The 26,011-nt window shown below is 52.5% G+C and overlaps 1 protein-coding gene across 4 annotated transcripts in view; it reads left to right on the top strand.

The window, feature by feature from the left end:
• ANKRD11 (ankyrin repeat domain 11) overlaps nucleotides 1–26,011 on the top strand; it is a 172,194-nt gene that overhangs the window by 1,123 nt on the left and 145,060 nt on the right. The window lies entirely within an intron of this gene.

Below are 26,011 nucleotides of genomic sequence, written 5' to 3' on the forward strand. Positions count from 1 at the left end.
AGGCCCTGCGAGGGGGGTCGTGCCGCGCGGTCCCGCGCCTTCGCTGTTTGCGGCCGGGGCAGGCGCGGTCGGCGGGAGGTCTGCTCCTGCGCGGGGCCCCGCGAGCTCTGCCGCCGCCCGTTCCTCGGAGAGCCCGGCTCGCGTCCCAGCGTCCTGGGGTTTGTGGAAGAGGCTTTGGAAGGCTGAGCTGGCCGAGGGGACTGTGTTTGGAAACCACTTTGTCTCCAGCACGCGCGGGCTTCGCGGTTCGAACAGGTTACGGGGAGTTTCACGTGCCTTTGCGAGAACAGGCTGGTTTTGCACATTTCCCAGTAGAAAAGTCAAATTTCTGTCTTTTTTGTGAGCTGAGTTTTTAAAATGGTCTGAGCAGTGTCCTTAACGTTCCATTTCAACCGAGGAGTGGAAAGGGTGCACAGTTGTGGAATCGCAAAACTTAGAATATTTTGGTCGTGTGGGGGATTGATGAGAGGCATTCGGCAAGGGCGGCGTAACGTGATATTGCTGGGGGAGAAGCGCCATTGACACGGTGGCTATTTCTGGTGTGCGCAGACCCAGTCAATGGCATAACTTGCATAGTTCTAAGTCAGAGACCCTGAGACTGTTGATTTGATGCCTTTGGGACCTTGATTTCTCGTACTAAATGCTGCTGTCCTGGAAGGCTGGCTGTGTTTTGTGTCTTTTCAGACTGATTGCACAAGTACTGTGATATTACTTTGAAACTGAAGTTAAAAAAAGAAAAAGGGAAAACATCTTGCTCAACTCGGATTGTGATCCTTGAGTTGGATCCCTATTTTGGTGCTTCCTCCCCGCACCCTCCATTCAGCGGTTGTCCTCTCTTGCTGTCCTTTTGTGCTGGGGAGCAGATCTTCTCGGACAGGCCACCCCTCCTGAATGGGGTGGGAGGAAATAGAGACCAAGTAACTCTGACAGTTCCTGTGTTTTGTGCCGGCCTCTTGAGTTAGTTAAAAAGCTGCCCCAAAATATTGCTAAATTTGATCCAAATGTGAAACTTTCACAGGTTTCTAAGCATTTTTTTTTTTTTTTAACCGTAGGAAAAAAACCATAAAATTGACCAGAAGTTTGTGTTGAGAGGTGCCCCACAGCCTTGAGTTCCGAGCATTTGCAGTTCTGACTCTGGGTCGGCTTGCTCACGTGCACGGCTCTGTGGGGTGTCCTCCAGCCCCGTTGTGGACCAGACATGCTGATCCCACCGCCCGGCAGCCTCTTTCATCTCTCAAACCAGACGGGCTGCTTAGGACCAGTGACTGTCATGTTAGCTGTAATTACAGTGTTGATACAGTCTGACAAGTAGAGCTTCGCACAGAGAGTTAAACCATGCTATTTGTATTGGAGAAGATTTTTCAAGAAGCTTTGTGTGCCTCTGTTTTTAAGTACACTTAATATAATATAGTAAGGTTACGTTTTATCTACTGTAACAAGAGAGTTATTTTGCATACGGGCAGTGAGCCCATTATCAATTAAATAACGTAATTAGACAGTGTCAGTAAATGCTGGTTCAGAGCATAATCTGCATTTGTTGCCAGAATAAGTGTTTTGATCTGTCCATTACCCTGTGTGAGTTCCTTCATCCCTCGCATGGTAAGCATAATGGATGTGCTTTCTTTTTTAATAGCAAATACCTGCTTGTTAGTAGGTGAGAAGGAGGATACGTTGCTAGCCTGACTGCACCCTGTGTCAGTCTGTTGCCGCCCTGTACTCGTTGCTCTGTGGGGGGTTGAGCTTGGCCCTCTCCGTACACTTTTTTGTGCCGTTCGACTTCTCAGTTTTATCTTAAAGCTGTATGAGAGAGGGTGTCAGCCCTCAGCTCCTGGAACTCCGGCAGTTAGAGCTGATCAGTGTAGAAAGCCTAAAAGCCTTAGGAAATGACCCACTTTGACAACTACTCTGTTAATTCTGACGAAGACATTTTTGTTAAGAAGTGGCTCTTCTGTTTGATGGTCTTAGTCATGGTATCTTTTAAGCTAAGTCAGACTGAGCTGTGTGTTCCCATGTCTGTTTTTGTTATTCTGTGCTTAACTCTGCTTCTCCTACACGTTTAATACCCTATTTAAATAGTGTTTTATATATACAGAAGAACTACGGATGTTATTTTTATGGTAAGGTCCCAAGGGATTATTAACAACCTAACCCTGATTGTATAATTAACCCCCCTCCCCGCCAAGTCCCCTCTGTGATCCCCTATCACTCTGGCCTTACCTCCTGATGCACGGGCTACATTGGCCCTCCATTTCCGAGACTGGGACATGTGCCTTATTCTCTCATGGCCTCGACACATGCTGGTCCTCTGTCTGGGCCAGGGTCCTGCTGCTTGTCCATCGTTGCCTCCCCTCCACATCGACGAGGTAATTCCCTCTCAGCCTTTGGGTCTTAGTTAAATGATTCCTCTTAGCCTTCTTAATCATCATTCCCAAGCAGTGAGCCACACAGCTTAACTGATCAAATGTATAACAACTGGTTTTCATCTGTCCCTGTGAAAGAGGGCTGGACGCTTAATGACAATAGGAATGGTTTCTGATCACTCAGGGCCCAGTCTGGGGTATGACATTAGTCAGGGAATTGGTTCAAGAGGTAGTTGTTGAATTGTTTAAAGGCTTTATATAGAAGTGTTTGAGTAATTTTGGAAGGAGAAATTTGGGATCATGAACTTTCATTTATTTGATTGACTGGGAAGAATGCTATGTGATTTCAGCCATTTTCTCATTTCCTTTACAATTTAGGTAAAGGGGGCGCCTGGGTGGCTCAGTGGGTTAAGCCGCTGCCTTCGGCTCAGGTCATGATCTCATGGTTCTGAGATCGAGTCCCGCATCGGGCTCTCTGCTTGGCAGGGAGCCTGCTTCCTCCTCTCTCTCTCTCTGCCTGCCTCTCTGCCTACTTGTGATCTCTGTCTGTCAAATAAATAAATAAAATCTTTAAAAAAAAAAAAACAATTTAGGTAAAGGGGTGGGACATGGCTTTTACAATTGGTACAGGACAGGAGATAAAGGAAAATAATTAATGGGAAAGTTGTCTTTGTGAAGGAAAAAGGCTCTGGAAGCAGTTTTAGTAGGACTGCTGCTTTTGGGGGCCAAGGTGAAGGCTTCCTGAGTGTAGTTTGCCGCTGCCGTATTTCATTTAGAACTTTGAGTCCCTTCTGGCCCCTTGTAACATAAGCAGTGGTTTAGCATGATAGTGGAGTACTGGGAAAGTTTGAGCATTTGATCTTTTTTTTTTTTTTTAAACCCTCTCAAGCTATTGTAATAAAAAAGTTCCTGAGCTTTGAGACCATAGCTTTAGTACAAATATAAATTCTCCGGAATAGAGGTGGCCCCTTACGATCCCTCTGACCCCAGTTTTAGCATTTTTTTTTTTTTTAAAGATTTTATTTATTTATTTGACAGAGAGAAACCACAAGTAGACGGAGAGGCAGGCAGAGAGAGAGAAGGAAACAGGCTCCCTGCTGAGCAGAGAGCCCGATGCGGGACTCGATCCCAGGACCCTGAGATCATGACCTGAGCCGAAGGTAGCGGCTTAACCCACTGAGCCACCCAGGCGCCCCCAGTTTTAGCATTTTTATTTATGTTTTAGTTTTAGCATTTTTTAAAAAAGATTTTTATTTATTTGACAGACAGAGATCACAAGTAGGCAGAGAGGCAGGCAGAGAGAGAGGAGGAAGCAGGCTCCCTGCTGAGCAGAGAGCCCCATGCGGGACTCGATCCCAGGACCCTGAGATCATGACCTGAGCCGAAGGCAGCGGCTTAACCCACTGAGCCACCCAGGCGCCCCCAGTTTTAGCATTTTTATTTATGTTTTAGTTTTGGCATTTTTTTTTTTTTTAAAGATTTTATTTATTTATTAGTCAAAGAGAGAGAGAGAGCGAGCGAGCACAGGCAGAGTGGCAGGCAGAGGCAGAGGGTGAAGCAGGCTCCCTGCCGAGCAAGGAGCCCGATGTGGGACTCGATCCCAGGACCCTGGGATCAGGACCTGAGTTGAAGGCAGAGGCTTAACCCACTGAGCCACCCAGGCATCCCAGTTTTGGCATTTTTTAAAAAAGATTTTTATTTATTTGACAGACAGAGATCACAAGTAGGCAGAGAGGTAGGCAGAGAGAGAGAGAGAGAGAGAGAGAGAGAAATGCAGGCTCCCTTCGGAGCAGAGAACCCGATTCGGGGCTCCATCCCAGGACCCCGGGATCATGACCTGAGTGGAGGGCAGAGGCTTTAACCCACTGAGCCACCCAGGCGCTCAGTTTTAGCCTCTTTAAGAAGAGATTTTATAGGGCGCCTGGGTGGTTCAGTGGGTTAATCCTCTGCCTTCGGCTCAGGTCATGATCTCAGGGTCCTGGGATCGAGCCCCGCATCGGGCTCTCTGCACCGCAAGGAGCCCCCCCCCCCCCGCCTCACTGCCTACTTGTGGTCTCTGTCTGTCAAAAAAAAATAAATAAAATCTTTAAAAAAAAGAAAAAAAAAAGTAATCTCTTTGGAGGGAAATACACCCAAATGGAATTGTGTGTTACCCCCCTCCCTTTGTGTTCTGTAATGTTAGGTAATTGACAAAAAGGTTGCTTTTGAAAAGACTAATTATGGGTATAATTTGGGTGGTAGAGACTTGAGATTCCGGTGTGAATGACGGTGTTGAATGTGTGGTTTTAACGTTTCAGGCAGGTAGTAAGGGGTGAGGGCAGTTGGTTGTGGTTGAAAAGATCTAGACACCGTTCTAAAACTTAAGGAATCCCACAGTTTTGAAGCTGGTTCAGTGACTGAAGAGTTAAGTGCATTTTCAGTGTGAAAATAGAAGGAGTCCGTCCCATCACTCCAGCTGAGGTTTTCAGGGGCTGGCAACACTGTCCCCTGGGCCGAGGCTTGTGGAGCGTCCCACCCCCAGCCTGGGTTGCGGCGCTAGTGGGGGTTCCAGTGTCCTCACTGGCTGGCTGGGGGCAAGACCCCGGTTGCCGGCTCTGCCCTTGGCATCTGGCAGTGAATTATTTATTATCATGAAAATCTGTAGGCCCTCATTTTCCACTTGCAAAGAAACGAGTGTGCGTCTGTTCACTTTATAAAAATGTTGGCCTCTTCTCAACATAAACTTTTTTGATCACTTAGATCAAAATTTTTTGTCAAGATTACATCAAATTCATGAAATCCCTCTGTCTTCCAATTAGTTGTAAAATGGGACCTTTTAGAACGGCTGGAATTGAAATTTAACTTGTAAATGCTTAATAACTTTGTGATATCAGAGGTTAGTTTTCATCTGAAATGTAGCGGATAGATTTCTCTTCTCAAGGCATTAAGTGCCCCCTGCCTCCTGTCCTGCTGGCTGGCGCCAGAGCGCGAATGCTCATGTCCGGGAAGAGTGACCATTTCTAAGTAGTGAGAAGTTGCATAGGGTGTTGGATTCTTCAGGTTTTGGCCAGAATTGTGATTGTTTTATTTTCCACTGCGTTCGTAGATAGCAAAATGAGAGACTTTCACTTAATTCTGTCTGAATCATTATGGCTCTACTGTGCAAACTTCGCTAAAATAGAGAAGATGTGAGAAGCAGAGAAGAGCCTAATCCTCCCAAGAAGAGAAGCCTTGCCGGCGTGTACCACGTTTCTACATGCGGTTTTACATCCTGTAAAACAGGAAGTTAGAAATAAAAAACAACAACAGAAAAACCCCAAAGCAACACTCTTGATGGAATTTTCTTTTTTAATTACAAAAATGGCTGGCTAATTAGAATAAACTAACTCACTCACTCACCTTTTGGGTGATAACACGCAAGCCCAGCCTTCCGGGGTCTGAACCTGCCGAGAACCTGCAGTGTCCTGCGGGCTCCGCAGCCCGCCGCGGGTTCTGACCTCAGGGACTGGGGTGCTCGCTTCGGCAGCACATATACTGACCTCAAGGACTGTGCAGCCTTCGTGCATTTTTTCTTTGCTAGAGGGAGAGGATTTGGATTTCCGTTAGAGGGATTTCCATTACTTTGAGAATAGTTCATCTGAGAGTTGAAGTTTTTTAGTGTAGAGATTAATATATTAAATACGCTAACACTCAAAGGTTTTTCCTGTAGGAAAAATTTTCTCCAACACTTGAGAAAGGAAATCTTTGAATTGTGTCCTGTGTCTTAGCGTGAGGCTTAGAGAAGGAATAGTCACTTTCGCTGAGTTTGGTTGTCAGCAGGTGGAACCTTAGTGGGGTTTCTGTGGGAACTTTGTTTCTCTTCAGCGAAGTGCTTCTGTCTGATTCTGCTACACTTGGCTTCTCGTCTGATGGCGGGCTTGTGGAAGATGACTGTGCTGAAGCTGCTGGGATGTTTTGAAAAACGACCTTGAAGTAAAGACTAAAGGCACAGTGGAGTGTTAGAAAGTTGGGGAGGACATCTTTGCCCTAGAATTAACTTCTAGTCTCCCTTTTTCCTTTTCTTCTCTTTTCCTTTTTTTTTTAAAAAATATTTTATTTATTTATTTTAAAGAGAGAGAGAGATCACAAGTAGGCAGAGAGGCAGACAGAGAGAGGGGGAAGCAGGCTCCCCGCTGAGCAGAGAGCCTGATGCGGGACTCGATCCCAGGGCCGTGGGATCATGACCTGAGCCGAAGGCAGAGGCTTAACCCACTGAGCCACCCAGGTGCCCCCACTTTTCCTTTTCTTGATAGTTTTCTTTGAAGCCCCCAACTGTGTTGTGTCCAGGGGGTGGGGGCCGAAGGCGCTGCAGGGTGGGCCGTGTGGGAGAGGTGACAGGAGGCTGTGCGGGGTCTGAGGACTGGTGCGCTCAGCGTGGGGAGAGGCGCACGTCTGTTCGTTGGTGCTGCCGCTCACTTTCCGTAGCTGTAACGTGTGACCGCGGGCTCGGTGGTGTCCGTGCAGCGTGCTCATTTAACGGTTCTGTTGATGAGAAGACATGACTCTCCCCCGATGAAAGCCAGGGTGTCGGTAGGGCGGGTTCCTCCTGAGGGCTCCAGGGGGAGACTCGGTTTCCTTGCCTCTTTCGTGTTTTAGGGGCTCGTCACATTCCTTGGCCTGTGTCCCCTTTCTCCATCCTTAAAGCCAGCGGTGTTGGATCTCCGGCCCTCCAGTGTGGCCTCCCTTTTCTGCCCTGTCTTCTGCCTCCTCTTCCGCTTTGGAGGAGCCTCGTGATTACTTGGGGCCCCCGGATAACCCCGGCTCTGCTCTCTGTCTGCTGCTGAGACCTCAGCTCCGTCTCGTCTGCAGCCTTAATTCCCCTCTGCCTTGCGACCTGCGATGCCCACAGGCCCAGGGATTAGACTAGGGACTCCTTGGGAGCTGTGTTTGGCCGGCCACACTGGGTGTCCGTGGATGCGGGCACAGCGGGTGAGCTTGGGTCCTGTTGTTGTGCCGCTGGCTTTGGTGCTTTGTCTCGGTTCCCCAGAACTGACTTGTCCAGCCAGTGTAGCCTGGCGTCCATGGGCAGTTAGTAAGTGTGGTAAGAATACACGTCCTGCACGAGGTTTTGCCTTTTTTAAAATTTTTTTATTTTTGAGTAATGTTATCTCTACAGAAGTGGTAGAGGCAGCAGTGGGAGGCATTGCCTTCTGTCCTTTCTCCAGGCTTCTGGATGGTGCCATCTCACATCCCACTGCTGAGATGGTCAAAGCTAAGAAGTCCATGTTGGTACATTCCTGTGTTTGATTTGAGGATTTTATTTACTCAGTTTATTAGAGAGAATGGGGAGCGGCAGAGGGAGAAGCAGACTCTCTGCTGAGCAGGCAGCCCGATGACTCCAAATTCGATCCCAGGACCCTGAGACCGTGACATGAGCAGAAGGCAGACGCCCAGCTGACGGAGCCACCCAGGCGCCCCTGGATGGCACTCTGTTTTTTTTTTTTAAATTTAAAGATTTTAATTTATTTATTTGACAGAGATCACAAGCAGGCAGAGAGGCAGGCAGAGAGAGAGTGGGGAAGCAGGCTCTTCGCTGAGCAGAGAGCCTGATGCGGGGCTCGATCCCAGGATGCTGGGATCATGACCTGAGCCAAAGGCAGAGGCCTTAACCCACTGAGCCACCTGGGCGCCCCTGGACGGCACTCTTAACCAAAGCCCTAACTTTGTTTGGATTTCACCCATTTTTGCTCTGAGGCCCAGGATCCCACATTATATACTTAGGTCTGTTTAGTCGCTTCTGTCTGTGATAGTTTCTCAGGTCTTTCCTTGTTTTTCACGGCTGTGGCAGTTTTGAAAAGTACAGTCTTTGTCTCTGTGACTTTGTGACCATTTACCCACCTGGCACAGTTACACAGCTGACTTCTGGTTTCTCGGACTGCCCTTCCCAGTGTGGACTCCTGTGTCGTAGAATAGTCGCAGCTGGAGCGAATGACCTGGCTTGTGGAGGGGTCCCCCAAGACTAGATGAATGTAGCTTTTCCCACATTACTCCGGTTTAGTCACTGTTAGCTCTAGCCCACCCTGCCCGGCTGTGGTGCGATGCACGAGGAGGCCCGAGACACGGCCCTGCCCGAGGTTGGGGAAGGGAGAGAGGCGCTGGGGACTGGGACACGAGCTAGGAGTTCGGGGGCGAAGGCCCGTCTGGGTCCGAGGTCTAGGAGATGTCCTGGAGGAAGTGTTTTTGAAGAAGCCGAGAGATACCCCGTGCAGGAAGCAGGGTGGGGCCGGCCCAGACTGTGGGAAGCAGTGGCAGGTCGGCCGCGGTGCAGGGCTGTCAGTAGACCTGTTGGAACACGTAGCCCTTGAAGAAAACAGCAGCAGATAACGCTGGGAAACCGGACAGGACTCCAGTTGTGTAAGCCGGGGCTTGCTGAGAAGGAGGCGTCCCGTGACCTGTGGCAGGAGGCGGTGTGTCTGAGTGTGAAGGGGGTGCAGGCCCGATGGCGGTCACAGGGGCTCCGGGAGAGGGCTTGGTCATGCTGCTGGGGCTCAGCGCCGGCCCTCACGACAGCAGGAAGGACGGTGTCTCGGACCTGCTGCTCCTGGAGGCAGGTGAACGCCGGGTCACCCTTGTGTCTTCTTCTCGTTTGTCCTTCAACCCCCGCCCCCCCCGCCCTCTGCGTCTGGACAGATGATCAGGTTGAAGGAGTTCTCCCCACAGGCACTGGTGTAGAAAGTAGCAGCAGCGTTTTCCAGGGAAGAACGTACAACAGCTACTTAGAGGTGGATGATGGGGGATGATGGGGCGCGCGACTTGTTGTGGAAATACAGCCGGCGTTGAACTGAGTAGCAGAAGTGCCCCTCCCAGAAAGGTCCCTGTGGAGTGGGGTGCGGGGAGCGAGCCCGGGGGGAAGGCCTGTGGGGGGGGGCAGCCTCCTCGGCACGGTGGGGAGGCTCTGGCTTCAGAGACGGGTGGTGCGGCCCCAGACACTCCCAGGAGGATGCAGAGAGCTCTGAAATGGGGCGGGGGCTCTTCCAGGGGGCTCTGCAGGCCCATGTGGACTCGGTGGTGGTGTGGGTGCAGACAGGCTGGAAGACGAGAGGGGAGTTCGTTCGGAGCGGGTGCAGTGCAGCCGGCAAGTGACGGGCGGTCTTGGGACCGGACGGCAGAGGGGATGGAAGACGGGCAGGAGGGGGTTTGGACATGGTCTCAGGCCTGCAGCGTGCCGCCAGGGACGCCTGTGACAAACGTACTGCTCCTGTTCTCCTGGGACAGGCTGGCGGGCAGAGGCCAGGAGCCTGCCCCTCTCATGGCCAAGACAGTCTGGTCAAGACCGCATACGCTGCCGGCCAAGGTGGTTGTCGTGGGCTCACAGAGGAGGGGCTGGGGATTTGGGGGCTGGGGACCAGCCTGCTGGTGCGGTGTGGAAGGGAGGTGGTTGCCGTCTTGTTCCTTGCGCAGGTACTTTGTTAGACTCTTCGATTTTTAAAGGTGATTTTATTTGAGAGAAAGAGAGCAGGAGCAGGGGAGGAAGAGAGGGGGAAGCAGTTTCCATGCTGAGCGTGGAGCAGGGTACGGGGCTCCGTGCCAGGACACTGAGATCATGACCTGAGCTGAAGTCAGGTGAAGTCGGTTAAGACTGAGCCTCTCAGGCACCCCGATTTTCTTTTCTTTTTTTCAGTGATCTCTGCACGTGGTGTGCAGGGTTACAGCCCTGGACGTAACACGAATGGCCTTACAGGCCCGAGATCAGGAGTGCCGTGCTCCCCCCGGCCGAGCCGGCCAGGCGGCCCGCGCTTCGGTAGACTCTGGTTGGACTCGGGTCTGTTCGGGTCTTACCTGGACCAACGCGCGTATAAGTAGGTGCCGGGTCAGTGTTTTGTGTTAGGGACTTAAAAAGCGGGCTTATGGGGGCGCCTGGGTGGCTCAGTGGGTTAAGCCTCTGTCCGGCTCAGGTCATGATCTCAGGGTCCTGGGATCGAGCCCCGCTTTGGGCTCTCTGCTCCGCGGGGAGCCTGCTTCCTCCTCTCTCTCTGCCTGCCTCTGCCCACGTGTGATCTCTGTCTGTCAAATAAACAAAATAAAATCTTTTTTTTTTTTTTAAGATTTTATTTATTTATTTGAGAGAGAGACAGTGAGGGAGAACATGAGAGGCGAGAAGGTCAGAGGGAGAAGCAGACTCCCCATGGAGCTGGGAGCCCGATGCGGGACTCGATCCCGGGACTCCAGGACGGTGACCTGAGCCGAAGGCAGTTGCTCAACCAACTGAGCCACCCAGGCGCCCAACAAAATAAAATCTTCAAGAAAACCCACAAAAAAACCAGGCTTATGGCCCGAGGAAAGGAAGAACGCCTGTGAGGAAACCGTCCGCGTGAGGAGCACATGCGGTTTAGACCTGGGCAAGCGCAGTTCGTGGGGGGGGGGTACCCCGCGTCCCTCAGGCGGCGGGCGCGCCCCGTCCCCGTGTCCCCCGGCGGGGCAGGGCGGACGCACCCCGGGGGGTGGCTCTCCCTGCCCGCCCCGGGTTTCTTCAGGACCCGAGCGGTTCAGCGGCGGACGCAGGACGGGCGCAGGGCGGTCGGCTGCCGCTCCGCCTTCAGACTCTCCACGGCGCCTGCTGCGTCTTGCCTTTCCGCTGGCGGCCGGCGGCTGGTTCTCTGGCGGAGAGAGGTTGGTTCGGTGTCGGTAGCTGTCCCGGAGCCAGCCCTGCCGCTGGTTCTCTTCTCTTCCCTCCGCTCTTCGGTCCGTCCGTCTGTGCGCTTAGAAGCTGCACCACAAGGGCGCCTGGGTGGCTCAGTGGGTTAAGGCGCTGCCTTCGGCTCAGGTCATGATCTCAGGGTCCTGGGATCGAGTCCCGCATCGGGCTCTCTGCTCCGCAGGGAGCCTGCTTCCCTTCCTCTCTCTCTGCCTCTCCGTCTACTTGTGGTTTCTCTCTGTCAAATAAATACATAAAATCTTTAAAAAAAGAAGCTGCACCACACCGCAGGCTTCATTGCTCAGTTACTGGCGCCGCGACGCCCGGGTTGGGTGACTGTGCCCCCCTCAGCCGGGGCGGGGGAGGGGGTGCAGGACGGCCGGAAGGTCCCTGGTCCCCGCGGCTGCTCGCTCCAGCGGGAGCCGGCTCCTTCTCGCTCTTGTTTATTTGTCGGGGACACCGTGCAGAGCTGTGAGTTCAGGTGCGTGGTGTAGCTGCGTGATTCTAAGTTTTCCTTCCTGTATGGGCCTATGTCTCAGATGTGACCGTCTAATTAAGCAATAAAAATTACTCCTTGCATGGTAAAGTGTAAGGGTCAAGTGTGTCCCAGATGTTAGTGACGTTAGTGTGTTGTTGGCATCGCGTTGTCACTTGGGTTCTCTCTTCTTGTCTCCTGGAGCTTTCTTTAGTAAAGACGATCAGGCACAACAAAGGAAACGATCAGCAAAACAAAAGGGCAGCTTATGGAGAGGGAGAAAATATTCGCAAACTGTATATTTGATGAGGGGTTAATATCCAAAAAATATTAAGAACTGATACAACTGAATAGCGAAAGAAAAAAGAGCCCCAAGTAATGCAGTTTAGAAGTGGACGATAGAACCTGAGTAGACGTGTCTCCGAAGAAGGTCTGTGAAAGGCCACAGATGCGTGAAACGATGGTCAGCATCGCTAGACGGCACATCCGTTAAAACAGCCCTTAGGAAACGCACAGGAGATAACACATATTGGCATGGATGGGGGAAAAGGGAACCCTTGTGCCCTGCTGGTGGGAATGTTAACTGGTACAGCCATTATGGAAAACAGTATATGGAGGATCCTCAAAAAATAAAAATAGAATTGCCATATGATCGAGCAATTCCACTTCTAGGAATATATCCAAGGAAAATGAAAATACTAACTCGAAAAGATACCTATCTGCGCACTACAGCATTATTTATGTCGCTAAGATGGGCAGACAGTGAGTGTCCCACTGGCAGGTGGGCAGATAACGACGTGTGTACATACGGTGAAGTAGTATTCAGCCGCAGAACAAGTGAAGAGATCTTCCATTTGTGGCAGCGCCGAGGGACCTTGAACACACTGTGCTCTGTGAAGTAAGTCAGGCAGAGAAAGATAAATACTGTATGATCTCACTTAAATGTGGAATCTAAAAACAACAAACTCCTAGAAAAAGAGATCGGACTTGGGGTTACCAGAGGCAAAAAGTAGAGGAGGGGGAAGGTGGTCAAAAGGCAGAAACTTGAAGTTAGAAGATAAAGAAGAGTTCTTGGGATGTGATGTATACGCCATGGTGACCAGAGCCAGCACTGTTGTGTGATCGAGGCGGCGGTGGTTAAGAGTAGTCCTAAGAGTTCTCATCACAAAGAGAAAAGAGTCTCTCTCTCTCTCTCTCTCTTTTTTTTTTTTTTAAAGATTTTTATTTATTTCAGTGAGAGAAAGAAAGCACAGAGAGGGGGAGGGCAGAGGGAGAAGCAAACTCCCCGCTGAGCAGAGAGCCTGATGGGGGACTCTGTCCCAGCACCCCAGGATCATGACCTGGGCTGAAGGCAGGCGCTTCGCTGACTGAGCCACCCGGTACCCTGGTGAGGCATTTTTTTCTTTCAGGTCACATTTGTGTTATTCAGAAGGCAGAGCCGCCTGGTAATACGTGTTCTTCTGTTGCCACTGCAATGCCCGGAGGTCATTACCTGACACCTGGAAGTCCGAAGGACTTTGGGAACCGGGCGGTACATTGTCCATACAGTCGTTAAAGGTGGGATGTTTGGGCCATTTCGCGTGAGGACGCATGTGTGTCTGCAGGACGGCTCCGTTCATGAGGGTTCGTTTTCTGTCCTACCTCATTGCAGAAAACTGGGAATGCTCAAGGTTTCCTTTTGTTGAGGCGTGGCTCTTTGATGTGCGGGTTCTGGGAATAAGGGTTTTCATTAGGCGTGGAGGCTTGTTTATGAGAGGTCCTGCTGTGGAATTTCCTAGGAAGGGGCGGCCCGTCCTCGATGGTGCCGGGTATGTGCTGACACCTGTTCTCCGCCGGCCCCGGGCTGTGAGGAGAGAGTCCAGGCCTGAGGGGGGAGACCCCAGCACGTGTGCAGGGACGCGGGGACACCGCTTGTGTGAGCAGGACCTCCCGGCTGCTCCTGGGCACGGTCCATGAGGCCCGAGAGCTGGCCTCTTCGGGACACGCGCTGACTTGGTGAGCCCAGGGAGAGGGATCTCAGGTTGGTTAATGGTGTAGGGGTCTTTCTTCTCTACCCACGTGTTTGGAATAGGTCGTCTTATTTTTTTATATAGATTTGAGAGATTTCAAAAGAAAAATACACCCCAGCATTTTGGCTTGACTCATGTTCGACTTTCTGTCTGTCCCCGTGGGGGCGGTGGTTCGCAGGTGCGCTCCTGTCTGTTGGACCCTGGCTCGCGATGCACAGCTTGAGTCATGGGGGTGTTTCTTGGCCGGTGCCTGTCCGCCCCGAGGGCCCCAGGGTGCGCTGCTGCCCACGGTCCAAGTCCAGGCTGGCTGAGCAGGTCACGGAGCTGCACCCACTGGTCCTTCGTGTCCTGGCAAGACGAGTTAGGAACTGTTCCTGAGAAAGGAGAAATTGGAGCGCCTGGGCGGTTCCGCCGGTTGAGCGTTCCTCCTGGTTTTGGCTCTGCTCACAATGCAGTGGGTCGTGGGATCGAGCCCCCTGCCAGGCTCTGAGCTCAGCCAGGAGTCCGCTGGGAGAGTTCCTCTCTCTGCCCCTCCCCACTCTTTCAAGTAAATAAATCTTAAAAAAAAAAAGCAAAACTCCAAATCAACTTAATAAACACTCCCCACATTAAATCTTTGCTTTTCTTTGGAAGCCATGATAAACCGGATGCAGAAGAACACATACTAAGAAGCAAATGTGGGGTCCGATTTTTAACATTTAAAATGCATCCTCGTATTTAATAATTCTGAAACTATTTCAGCGTGCATCCTTTTCCATGAAGCACAGTCAGTCACATCCAGGGGTGTACAGTCACCAGTGCTCTGCAGACTTGAAGAGACAAAGAACACCTGCACACTGCTGGTTACGGTCTGTTAAGGAAGAAGGGTAACAGCCCTGCCTCAGTGTTCTGGGTTCTGGACCAAAATCAAGATTTTGATATTTCTTCCTCATAGTTAAGCACTTGATAACAGGTGAGTCAGTTTAATGAAAGAGGTATCTTTATTTTTATGTTTTTAAAAAATTTATTTATTTATTTATTAGAGAGAGAGACAGAGATCACAAGCAGGCAGAGAGGGAGGAAGCCGGCTCCCCGCTGAGCAGAGAGCCCGATGTGGGGCTCGATCCCAGGACCCTGAGATCATGACCTGAGGGGAAGGCAGAGGCTCGACCCACTGAGCCCCCCAGGCGCCCAGGAACAGGTATCTTTAGATGCGGTAGGAATAAACTAGTTAAGAGAAGGGTGATCCTCTTGTTTTGTTTTGTTTTAAGACTATTTGAGAGCGAGCACAAGCAAGGGGAGGCGCAGAGAGAGCAGGATAAGCAGACTCTGTGCTGAGCAGGGAGCCCGGCACGTGGCTGCGTCCCCGGACCCCGGGATCGTGACCTGAGCCTGGAAAGCTTCACTGACTGAACCATCCAGGTGCCCCAGGGGTGGCCCTCATTTTAATACTGTAATTCTTAGTCAGGTTTTTAGGGGATGTTTTGGAGCGTTCCTACATCCTGGTGTTGATTTTTGCCTTCTGGAAGTCTCCCTCTTGTACCACATAGAGCGCTCCCGTGAAGCTTTTCCTGAGTCGCGCAGGTGCACTGTGAGGCAGTAGTTCCCATTCGCTTGCATGGAAAAAATTCTGAGTGTTCCCAGACTCCAAAAAACCTCTGTAGGCTTTTCTGGTATCTCAGGATGCCTCTTGCTGTGCAGTTGGAGGCCACGGAGATGTGCTGGGATTCCGAGTGTAGTTCCTGGGGAAGGAGCTGGCTGGGGCCCCGTCCTCTCTCGGGTGCTGCCTCTGTCATGGCTTGCTGCAGAGCCAGTGCCGAATCCTCTTTCTGCTTTCTCTGCTCTCTTCTGTGAGAATGAAAGTCCTCTTTGGATTTCTTTTGGTCAGTGAAAACTGGAACTGACGGAAGTGTTCGGTCACAGCTCGGTGGCCGAGGACGGCTGCGCCTGTCCCTTTCGGCCGGCGCTCTCCGGGTAGTTTGCTGCAGTGGGGTTCTGACCTTGATCCATGTGTTCATAAACTTTTCTCCTCTCTTTCTGTATTTTTTTACTGTGGTAAAATATAAATAACATAAGATTTACCTTTTTAACTGTTTTTCGGTGTCGGATTCTCTGGCATTAAGTACGTCCACGTTGTTGCCTAACCATCACCCCGGAGATGTCCAGAACTATCCTACTGCTTCACATGGAAGCCCTGTCCCCATTGCCCCTTCCCCCGGCTCTCGGTAACCACCTTGCTCCCGTGTGTGAACGTGCTGACTCAGGTACTTGATGTCGGTGGGATCCTTGGTGTGCATTTGTGGCTGGCTTATTTCTCTCGGGATCGTGTTGTCCAGGCTCACCCGTGCTGTAGCAGAACTTCCTTCCTTTTTTAAGGCTGACGCGTATTCCGCTGTAGGTAGGTACCGGTGTTGTGCATTTGTTGAGGGGCGCTTGGGTCTCCATGTCAGCCGTTGTGGAGAGTGCTGCTGTGGCCCCGTGCGGACTCCTGCCGCTGTTCTCTCGGGGACAGACCCAGGAGTGGGGTTGCTGCTTCATGTGGTAATTCTCTGTGTAACTCTTTGAGGAACTGCCAAAGTGTTTTCCACAGCAGCTGCACCAGTAACACATTTTTTTAAAGAAGCGTTCGTTTGTGACTTTTTATTATAAAATACACAACAGTAGACAGATTGGTAAAATGAACATTCTGTTTGTATCATTGAGATTGAACAATTATCATTCTGCTATATCTGCTTCATTATTTTGTTGAAGTTTAAAAAATTTTTTTTTAAAGATTTTATTTATTTATTTGAGAGAGAGACAGCAGGCGCGAGGAGAAGGTCAGAGGGAGAAGCCGACTCCCCGTGGAGCTGGGAGCCCGATGTGGAACTTGATCCCGGACGGGATCATGACCTGAGCCGAAGGCCATCGTCCAACCAACTGAGCCACCCAGGCGCCCCTTGTTGAAGTATTTTTTAAAAGATTTTAAAATTTATTAGAGAACAAGAGACACACCACTGTGGGGGGAAGGGCAGAGGGAGAAGCAGGCTCCTTGCTGAGCAGGGAGCTCCACACCAGACTCAGTCCCAAGACCCTGGGATCATCAGAGGCAGAGGCTTAGTGGACTGAGCCACCCAGGCGTCCCTTTGAAATAGTTTTTAAAAGTCTATTTATTTATTTAATTTTTTAATATTTAAAGATTTTTATTTATTTGACAGACAGAGATCACAAGCAGGCAGAGAGGCAGAGAGAGAGGAAGGGAAGCAGGCTCCCTGCTGAGCAGAGAGCCCGATGCGGGACTCGATCCCAGGACCCTGAGATCACGACAGGCTGAAGGCAGAGGCATTAACCCAGAGACTCCCAGGCGCCCCAAGCCACCCAGGTGACCCCCTTTGAAATATTTTAAAGCAAATTGCAGATTTGCAAAAACTTCATGTAGGCCGCTTTCTTATACAGTAACGTGACCTTTGTCACAGTTAACAGAATAAATAATAATTTTCTTTCATCTAATACCTAGTTTATGGAATACTTTTATTTATTTATTTATTTATTTGAGATTTTATTTATTTGACAGAGACCCAGCGAGAGAAAGAGAGAGAGAGAGAGAGAGAAAACACACAGGCAGAGGGAGTGGGAGAGGGAGAAGCAGGCTTCCCGCCGAGCAAGGAGCCCGATGCTCGATCCCAGGACCCTGGGGATCATGACCTGAGCCAAAGGCAGACAGATGCATAAGGACGGAGCCGCACAGGCGCTCCTGGATTACTTTCATTAATTGGTTTTGTAAGCACCTGTTCAGTCAACTTGAGCAGCAAGTCCGTGTTTTCTCCCCTGCCCCCAGCCTTTTAGCAGGAGACATTTCAGAAACCCGGAGAAGCATGGGAGTGCGGGGACAGCCCGTGAACTGCCGTTTGCCATGTTTGCTTTGCCTGCCCCTGCGTCCTGTGGTCGGACACTTGGAAGTCCGATGTCAGCCCCATGACGCAGCACCCGCACGGACCTGTGGGTACAGGGACCGCCCCTGCACGCCGCGGCACCGCAGCATGCCCCAGCAGTCATTTGATCCCGCAGAGTCCACTAGGTCCCGGGTCCTCGTTCCTGCGCGTGTGCTTGTCATTCACGTGCTCGCCTTCCGCGTCCGGTCGCACTCCTTGCTTGGCTTTTCTTCGTGAGTGCGGACAAGGCGTCTGTAGACCGGAGGGCATGCTGCAGTTCTCTGGGTTTTTCCTGCTTCTGTCGTTTTATTTCTTGTCCTGTGTTCCTTGTAAACAGAAGTTTGGTTGAAACATTTTACCTACATGGGTAACATTTTTGGTTCAGAGTAGTCATATAGTGACAAAGGGTAACCCTATAGATTACTTCCCGGTTGCAGAAGGTCATGTGTTTCTTTGTGTCTGCCCCCCTTTTTTTTAAAAAAACAAAAAACAAAAAACGTGTTTCTTTGTAAGTGGGAAGACCTGGTGGTGCCTCATTGACCAGGCGACCTGACTCAGGATCACGGATGCTGATTGATGGCATCATATAGGAGATATTCTTACCAAATGTTGAACCTGAGTCTGTATTAATGACCATATGCAATGAGAAGACCTTGCTTGGATCCTGGTTTGGAGGGAAGGAACAAAATGACTTTTAAAAAAAAAAAAATGTATTTATTTGACAGATCACAAGTAGGCAGAGAGGCAGGCAGAGAGAGAGGGGGAAGCAGGCTCCCCGCTGAGCCGAGAGCCCGATGTGGGGCTCGATCCCAGGACCCCGAGATCATGACCTGAGCCGAAGGCAGAGGCTTAACCCACTGAGCCACCCAGGCGCCCTGAACAAAATGACTTTAAAAAAATGTTTTGGGTTATATGTCATTTATGTCTCAGTGAAAAAATGGGGGTACTTGTACATTTAAACATGAACTAGGTAGGAGATGATACCAGTGATTGTTGATTTGCTTATGTAGGAGGATTCTGTGGTTTTGTGGAGAGAACTTGGCTCCACTGGAAAGTAGATGGAAGAGGAGAGGGGGTGTGAGCCCGTGAGTCTGTCGGGCTAGCACACGTGCCCTGTGCCAGCCCCCACCTTCTCTCTGTGTCACCTGTTCGTGTCAGCACTGGGGGAGAAACACTGGGCAGGCGATGGCTTCTGTGCTTCGCGTCACGTCCGCTCGCTCAGATGTGTCTGCGTGCTGCCCCAGCGTCCTAGTGAGAGATGAGACCTCGCCGGACGGAAGGACTTTTTTCTCACTTTGTTTCTTAAGCTACTTATTTTTGTTGGTACATGCTCACGAAGTGGATTTCCACCTGTTTCTCCTGTTTCGCCCTTAACTGGCTCCAAGTTCAGTGAGCTCCGTGCATTACCCATCGCCGGCCGGACCTTGTCGGCTAGTCCGTGCACAGATGGGAGATGGGTCTGCCGAGACAGCTGACGTCGGGACCGTGTCTGGTCCGCACCCCAGATCTTCTCGCGCCCCCAGGGTGCCGTATTGTGGCGAGGAGGGAGGGAGACGGTGTACTCGGATGTCTGCTTTCCAGTGAGACAGCAACGCTGGGCGTGCTTCCAGATGAGGACTTGAGGACACCGACAGATGTGTATGTTAGCTGACTTAGGTCTGGCCCTCTCTGACTATACAGCATAGGTTAGTAACTTGAATTCTAAAAACCTTAAGTGGATAGAGGTTGGCTAGAATTTTCAGGACAAATAGAAAACAGAAGTCTCTGTCCTTCGAGCTGTTCAGACTACATAGTGATAAATGGATTGATTCTGTTGTGAGAACTAAAATTGTACATTTTCTTATCTTCGCAGTTTAATTTTGTTTTGTTTTTATCTTTATGTTTGCTTTTCCCCTTGAAAATAGTGATCTTCTTTGTGTTGGCTGGCGTGGGGGGGTTTTGGCTCCAGGTCCTCCCCCTTCCAGTACTGCCCTGGAGGCAGCTGCTTCCGCATGCCTTGAGTGTCCTCCCAGGGTGGCCTTGTGAGTGTGGATAAGGGGGTTTGCGCAGGGGGTGCTGGTGTGCTCTCGGGGGCCTGACTCTGGGGGTCTGTTGTCTGAATGCACACAGAGCTGCTTCGTGTTGTCGGTCATGGGGGCATGAATGTGCCACAGCTTCCTTCACGTGCCGGTGCTGGTGGCAGGTCCTGTTTGCAGTCTCACCGGGACCGGACCATGTCCTTGTGGATGTGCACAGGTACTGTCCTAGGTGCTGGGTCAGGGTCATCGGTCATTACAGGCGTGAATTGGCCAGATCACTTTCAGTTGAGGCTGTGCTGGTCACGCTCACCAGTGATGTCTGTGTGCTTCCGGTCTGTGTTCAGAGACCATTTACCGCTCCGTGTTCTGGGTTTCAAAATGACCTTGGCTCACAGGCAGTAAAATTCTGACCTTTGAGAGAACTGTCACACTGGCCATCCTTTCTGTGTGGGTTGAAAGGGTTCATTCATGAGGGACTGGTGTTTGGTGGGTATTTACGGAGATTTCTCTATTTCTGTCTAGGAAAGGCTGAAAGAATTAATGGTTAAACAGTTAATGTTATTAAAATTTGTCATGGGGGCGCCTGGAGGGCTTAGTCGTTGGGCGTCTGCCTTCGGCTCAGGTCATGATCCTGGGATCCTGGGACCAAGCCCCACATCGGGCTCTGCTCAGCAGGAAGCCTGCTTCCCCCTCTCCCACTCCTGCTGCCTGTGTTCCCTCTCTCACTGTGTCAAATAAATAAAATCTTTAAAAAAAAATAAAATTTGTCACGATTGTAGTTTCTCCATGCACAGTGGGCTTTGCATGTCCAAATAGGATGGGGGACGCCCTTGTGGACCACACGGAGTGTGGAACGGTGTGCGCGCCGGGGGGTCAGCCACCTGCAAAGCCCGGAAGTAGCGGGTGGTTCTCCGCGGGGGGTCGTTTGTGGGTACGGACGAAGGGGGCGGCATCTCTTCCACTGTCTTCTCTGAAGTTGGAGGAGTTTCCGGAAGCGCAGGTGGACTTGGGAAGGGTCCCCAAGTCAAGGAAGGGGTGGCGGTGGGCCTTGTGTTTGGGGAATGGAGGGGCTGATGGTGGCTCTGGTCCCCTCTTCTGCCTGTGCGTGGTGTGGCCGGGGTCATAGCGGCCAGGGCAGGAACAGGGCACTAGAGCCTCTTTCTGGAAGAACCAGTTACCCACTGTCAGGCGTGAGAACAGGGATAAGCGTCTCTGGGCAGCCCCGTCCTTGCAGCTGGAAGTCTCGGCGCCTGTGGCTGCTGTGGGGAGAGCCACGCCCTGCTGAGTCAGGACGGGCCGGCGGGCCTGGTCGGGTCAGAGGCAGGTGTGGGCCCCCAAGGTCCAGACACCGCTCTGGGTTTGGCCAGGTTTGGTCTGTATGCTTCGTGCTGACATGTAAATAGTCATTTCATCATTGCCAAGCAGGTCACTTCACTGTTCTGTAAACAAGCTAAGAAGTGAGAGGAACGTGAGATACTGACTTGGGATTCTGCCTGGTGGGTGTTTGTGGCCGGGTCGCTAAAGGGCGCGCCAAGCAAGAGTTAGCTCTAGGGATGTTGAAGACAAAGTCTTTGGAATTTTTTTTTTTTTAAAGATTTTATTTATTTATTTGACAGGCAGAGGCAGGCAGAGAGAGAGGAGGAAGCAGGCTCCCTGCTGAGCAGAGAGCACGTTGTGGGACTCGATCCCAGGACCCTGAGATCATGACCTGAGCCGAAGGCAGAGGCTTAACCCACTGAGCCCCCCAGGCGCCCGGTCTTTTGAATTTTTTTAAAGATTTTATTTTTTTTAAAAAGAATTTTTGAGAGGGAGAGTGTGAGTACGCAGGGGTGGGGGAGACAGAGACAGAGAATTTCTAGCAGACTCTGCGCTCAGTGTGGGACCCAGTGTGGGGCTAGATGTCATGACCCCACATCATGACCTGAGTGGAAACCGGGAGTTGGATGCTTAACCCACTGAGCCACCCAGGCACCCCTTGATTGGATTTTTTGACAGAGGGTAGGTCGACAGGACCTGAGTTGGGTTTGTGATTATGGTTTGCTGTGACCAGGCTTTGGCTAAAATTGTTTTTTTCTCAGAATTTGTGTATTCTGGCTTTTCTTCGATTCCCTCAGCGGTCTAACCCTAACCCTTACCTCTTTTCAGACTTCAGAGGGCATTTTTCTTGCTTGATGTAGATACTAGACCAAAGATCAGAGCTTTGATTTGGTTGTAATTGCTCTTGTGATAGCTTTTGCCTGTTCCCTGGTTTTAAAGTGGAGGACCTGGTGCACGTTACTGATAGTGATTTCAGTGTTCATAAAATAGCTTTCAGACTTCTGGTGTGAACAGTATAAAATTATTGTAGAAGAGAGGGAGGAATGATTGTTTGTGGGGATGGTGATTAATTAGCATTATTGTCAGTGTCCTGTCTAACGAGTTCTTTATCAAAATGTTTTTCCTGACTGTAAGATTTCATTGTGATGGAGAATGATTTTATGTAAAGCTGCTTGCTTTATAGTTTCTCTCTGGTTGCTATGGAAACACTCCAGTGTGGTAGCCAGCGCTAATCAAGTGCTGGGTTTGCCTTTCTCCTCCCCAGCTACAGCCCTCTGAGCCTCCCCAGCACTCCCCAGCCCTCCCCAGTGTGCCCAGCTCTTTGCAGGCGCAGCGGGGCTTGGAGGGGAGGCCCACATTGTCTTCTTAGCTCCTCCAGTCATGTCACAGAAGTATCAGGAACTGGACGATTAGAATGGTGTGATTTTCTTTCCTTGGGATCAATGGTGGGGGCTTTTATTCCTTGGCCGAGTGGTCGTGGGTTTCTTCATGCCCGTGCTGCTTGTCTGTAAAGCCCCACCGGCTCTTGACCCTTTGAACCTCTCTGCTCGGCCTGTAAGGTCCTCTTCCAGGGAGCAGTCGGGCGGCCTTGTGGATAATCACGGCTTGAGTGAGACCTGCTTAAGTTTGTCGTGCGTTGTGACCGTCCGCACTGCCAGCCCCTCCTTGAGGTCCTCCTCTCCCTGCAGATGCAGGGCCCGAACCCCGGCCAGGGAGGCCCCGCGCGCTGCTGAGGGAGGAGGACGGCACGGGCCACGGAACGAACCCCGTCCCTTCCTGCTGGACCAGAAGCGTCTTTGGATTTGAAGGTTTTTTTTTTTTTTTTTTTTTAAAGATTTTATTTATGTATTTGACAGACAGAGATCACAAGTAGGCAGAGAGGCAGAGAGAGAGAGGGAAGCAGGCTCCCTGCTGAGCAGGGAGCCCGATGCGGGACTCGATCCCATGACTCTGGGATCATGACCTGAGCCGAAGGCAGCGGCTTAACCCACTGAGCCACCCAGGCGCCCTGGATTTGAAGGTTTAAGTTAGATTTTAAATTAGACTCTTTTGTGAGCCCTGCGTTCACAGGGCTGGTCACACCCCTGGTGGGATGCCTCATGAATTACATCAGTAATTTTGGTCTGTTACGCGTTGTTCGTGGGTTAGGGTTGGTGGCAGAGTTCGGCCTGGAGGGCAGCGCCCCGTGGAATTCTGGAGAAAACCTTGCCGGGCAGCGGTTGCTGGGAGCCGCAAGGTCGGTTACCTTGGTTGGCGTGATCTGAGTCCCGGGTTGGAAAGAACACTGAGTTCCGAAGTGCTTCTCTTGAACCTCGTGTCTGGGGGGCCTGCGCCCTGTTACTGCCTGTGTGTGGAGGCAGGTGGTGTGGGTCACGCGTGTGGCCTGTGTGTGTGCTGCACAACACGTGGCCACGGATGGGGGCGCCTCCAACCCCGCCCGTCCGCTGCCTCACGGCCTGTGTGGGTGAGGAGTCTGGGGTGCCTTCGCTGGTTCCTCTGCTCCCGGGGTCACTTGGTCACGGTGCCGGTATCGCGTGGAGGCTGGAGTGGGGCGTGCTCTGCCTCCAGGCTCTCCCGGCTTGCTGGAAGAATCTACTTCCTGGGGAAGTGCCCGTTCTGTGCTGTCACCTGGATGTTACCTGGAGACCGCTCTCGGTCCCTGGAGGCCCCTGGAGCCCTCTCTGAAGCCCGTGGTGAGTCTCGTGCTCCTGTCTGCTGAGACGGAGTCCCCCAAGGCAGGATGTCGCCACGGGGGGGCCCGCACACTAGCCCTGCTGCGCGTGCAGCCTAGTCACGGTCACATCCTGTGGGTCAGAAGCAAGCACAGGCCCCCCTAGTCCCGTCCGGTGAAGCAGGCCGCGGGGAGGAAGGGTGCTCAGAGGTGCGGCCCCTGGGATCGCCTCACAGTCTGTCTGCCGTGTGGGCTGTCCCCGGAATGCGGGCTTAGAGCCGTCAGTCCCTCGATGATGGCGTGCCGGTCCTGGGGGGGGCGCCCCTTTCACCGCCCTCTCCCGGCACTGCCCGTGCCGTTCACCGCGCTGTCGGGCCCCCTGTGTAGGTGAGAGCGGAAGCGAGGCTGAGGACCCCGGCTCGGTGGCGTGGAACGCCTGCCCTGCCGCCTCGTGGTGTTTCCCTCTGCCTCCCGGTCTCACCTGTCGGCCGGCGCTCAGGTGGGGAAGGTGACACAGGGCGCGTGGTCAGCGAGCCGGGGAGGCGGGGCTCGTGGAAGGCCCTTCCGAGCCGGGCGGGCTGCTTGGCCCGTCTCCACGCGGCCGACCGGCTGTGCTCAGGAGTGCGCGCGGGTTCTCGCTCTGCAGTGGCCTCTCGGGTGACCCGCCCCTGCGGCCTGGGCTCTGCGGAGTGGGTGGGACCTTCGGTGGGGGGCACCGTCTGAGGCCTTTTGCTCACCACTGGCCGCTCGTCGCTCTCACTCTTAAATGTCGTCCCGTGTGTGCACTTGGGTCTGTGCCCATTGTCACTCCCCTCCTCCTGGCCCTGCTGCTTTCCCTTTTGTGACTGCAGCTGCCCTGACTTGTCCCCGGCACTTCCGCACAGTTACCAAAGCGAGTCTGAAAAACAAAGATCTGCTTCTCTTCTGTTCCTCTCTTCCTTGGAGAGGGCACGGCAGTCTTCCAGGTTGTAAGCGGTGTGGTTTCTGCCTGGAACTCCCTTCTGCCCGCGGCTCCCGGCGACGCGCCCTCGCCCTTCAGGCCTCGGCTTCCCAGTCAGCCTTCTCCACCTCCTGGCGTAGCTTCCTTGTTGTGTGTGACTTGTGCCCCCATTTGCTGACATTCTCTCTGTCCTGGGGTGCCCTCTGCTCCCCCGTCTGGTGACCGTGTGCGGCTCTGTGCTACAGCTGTCCTTGGGTGTCTTCCCACGGAATGAGGCAGACCAGGGCCGGCCACACCCCTGCGGGACGCCTCCTGAAAGAGTGTCGCTGCCTGATGCAGCGGCGGGGGCAGGAGTGTTTGTGACCCCCGGGTCTCTGGCCGTCTTGACTGCCCTCGCTTTGCGTTTACTTGGAGCGTTAGTAAGTCTGCCTGCGGCTGCCTCCCGGGTCTGCTGTGTGTGTCGGAGATTCTGTCCTGCAGCAGCTGTCCGGATCTCCCAGATGTCGCACCGACTCCAGAGATGCTGGTATCCTCTCCCGTTCTTGTGCAAAAATAAAAGTGTAGGTGGTGCCTGTGTTTGGAACGGAGGGCCTGAAGCCCACAGCCTCGCTCGCCTCCTGGCGTCTCCTGTGCCCGTTGCTCTGCGCCTCGGGATGGTTTGCGCGGCAGGTCTGGCCGTGGCGGCTGCAGCTGCTTCAGGCCCAGGGGGAGGACGGTCAAGGTCCTCTCAGGTTCAGGACCCTGAAATGGTGCCGTTTGAGGTTTCTGTCCCCGGTCTCGATGCACTCCTGCTCCACTGGGGTTCCCTTTACAAGAAGTCCCGTGGCTGTCGGAGCTGGAGGAGGCCTTCCGCGGGGCCCTGGGGCCCCTCCTGGACAGCGGTTTGTGTGGCGGCTGACTTAGTGACCGACGGTGCCCGCTCACTACGTGCGTGTGAGTACAGGGACCCCTTGGCAGGAAGTGAAGACAGTTTTTAAAAAAATCAGGATAGGGACTCCCGGGTGGCTTAGTCGGGTGAGTGACTTGAGCTTAGGCCATGACCGGGGGGTGCTGGGATCGAGCTCTGGGGCATCATCTGTGGCCTGAACGTTTTGACTGCACGGCTCCCGGCTCCGAGGGAGAACGCCCTGCTGCGGGGCGCCTCAGGGCTGCCCGGCCGTGGCAGGCTCTTCCTGCTGTCTTGCGGAGCCGAACTCAGCGGTTTTCCGCGACCTGCTTTAATCCCCTGCTGCACGTGTGTGTACCTGGGCACAAGGTCACGGTGCAGGGGTTCAGCTGCTCTGAGGCTGTGAGGAAACTGTCAGAATTTCCAAATAGTATCTTTTGAGTAGTGCTGCTTGAATACAGCAGGAAAGGAAGTGGTTCCTCTGCTTTCCTGAGATTTCTTGGACCAGGATATTCCCTTTTTCTTCTCAGTTCTTCCGAGTGCCCAGTCTGCCCACGGCGTTTGGTCTGGGCGCACCACCTCCATGGCTGTGTGCCCTCGGGCTGGCCCCTCCGGCCCGCACCTCAGACTCAGTGCCACCGACCTTGGCTTTGATCGGTGTTCCCTTTTCTCACTTGGCTGTGTGCGCAGCGGGGCACATCCCACCTGAGCCCCTTTCCTGTAGGGCAGGAGTTGCAGGCAGGGTTATAAGCTTTAACCCACGGCCGTGGGCGGATTCCTTACGGTCTTCTT

The sequence above is a fragment of the Neovison vison genome, chromosome 7 (assembly GCF_020171115.1).
Source record: "Neovison vison isolate M4711 chromosome 7, ASM_NN_V1, whole genome shotgun sequence".
Taxonomy (NCBI): domain Eukaryota; kingdom Metazoa; phylum Chordata; class Mammalia; order Carnivora; family Mustelidae; genus Neogale; species Neogale vison.